Below are 1804 nucleotides of genomic sequence, written 5' to 3' on the forward strand. Positions count from 1 at the left end.
CCGTGGCTTCATTTAGAACGTCTGTGGCTTTCAGGCTTGGTGCTTCCAGAATGACAAACTGTTGAGAGGTTGTGAAAAAAGCTATCCAGAGAAAGGGGTGGGCTCGAAGCAGTGGATGTTATGGGTGGGGCCAACGAGTCACAGGTCTGGTCTTGCTGAAACACTTACTGATCTCGTAGGCACAGAATTAAGGAAATTATTCCACCGAACGAGCCATGCGATTAAACATCAACTTCCAAATATTTAGTCAGAAAGGCTCACTTAAAATGAGCTTCTCATAGACGCTAGCGCTCTGTCAAACATGAGTTTTTAAGAGATTTCCAAGGCTCTATTCTAAAAAAGGACATCGAGGCTCTTCCAGATCTTCCAGGTGTCCAAGGAATGTCAAAGAGTCACAGAATGATCTCCACAGAAGAACAGTACCCAGGGTCACAGTTTCAAAAATCAGCACGCAAAACAAACGTGTGCACGATGGAGCAGAGCGATAAAGCTGATTCCGTGTGCTTTGCACAGTGTAAACATCTCATGCTAAGAAGCGACTACTTCTCCGTCTATGTGAGCACAAACACCGGGCTTTTGTGTTTACGGTTTTCCGCCTCAAGAGAATCCTGACTCCAAACCTCCTTACTTATCAAACTTTATCACCATGTCACACGATCGATTTATTGCATTCAATTTTAATAGCAGGGTTTGCCATCATTTTAGCTCACACTCTACTTGAGTGCAACGGCTTCTCTCTCCTCACCTCACCTGGAGGAAGAGACACTGCCAGGCTAGTCACCTTGGGCTGCTCTGAGTGGTGACTGTCACCTGACCACCAACCCCCAGGGCTCGGCTGCCCTGCAGCATGGCTGGTGGACAGTGGTGCAGCCCACTGCCCAGGCTGCCTTCTGCACGGGCAGCATGGAGCAGTCAGCCCAAAGCGCGGTGGCGGAACCCAGTGCCCGGTGAGATTATCTGGCTGCGGCAGAGGTGGTAACGATCGCGGGATTGTCAGAGCGCAACCGGCCCCACTTCTTTTAATAGTAGGGCTCTTTGACCGGCATCCTTCGGAAGAATGAGAACCATGGTGTCCTGACACCGGGCCTGAGTGGAAGGGACGGTAAGGGCGGAAGCTGCATATTTGGGTGCTGAGAGTCAAAATTCCGCCGTCGATCGGGGAAGGCTGTCGGGAAAGGGGAATTACGTGTTCGTACGTGTGTGCGTGGAGCAGGGGCGGGTGAGAGAGACCGGTAATACACACTGGTCTCTCTTAGGAGTGAAGGACGGAAGGCGCTCGGAAGAAAGACCCGATGGCCAGACTCCCCGCGTTCGCGGGTCAAAACAGATCCCGTAATGCCACTCAAGTCGCGTCCTAGCGCGGATATCCCGTTTGAACGAAGCACCTGTTATTCAGAACACGCTGTTACCACATCCCAGGGCGGAACTCCCATCCATTCACTCATTCATTCGCTCAGTCATTCATTCAGCAAACATCTGAGGTCCTACTGGTTACCAGGCACTTGACCGATTGCCAGCCGTGCATGACTCAGACACTGTCCTTGCCCCTGGATGAGACTGCAGTCTCTAGGGATAAAGAAAGGCAAGCGGATGATCGCCCTGTGCAAGAGAGGCATGGAGGACTCCTATGGGGACGCGGTAACGAGCACAGCAGGCGGAGTCAGGGAAAACGCCCAGAGAAGGGGACATCCTTGCCAGGCCTTACACAGCGAAGCGACGCTCGCTCTCTCTGCTGAGAAGGCAGGGCTGGCCAGCTCGAAGGCCGAAGGCCGGCACGGTGCGGGGAAAGGACCTCGTGGGAACG

At 52.9% G+C, this 1804-nt stretch overlaps 1 protein-coding gene across 1 annotated transcript in view; it reads right to left on the reverse strand.

Moving 5' to 3' along the window:
- Window positions 1-1804, reverse strand: part of ENOX1 (ecto-NOX disulfide-thiol exchanger 1) — a 370860-nt gene that overhangs the window by 96287 nt on the left and 272769 nt on the right. The window lies entirely within an intron of this gene.

The sequence above is a fragment of the Pteropus medius genome, unplaced genomic scaffold (assembly GCF_902729225.1).
Source record: "Pteropus medius unplaced genomic scaffold, Ma_sr-lr_union100, whole genome shotgun sequence".
In the NCBI taxonomy this organism is placed as follows: domain Eukaryota; kingdom Metazoa; phylum Chordata; class Mammalia; order Chiroptera; family Pteropodidae; genus Pteropus; species Pteropus medius.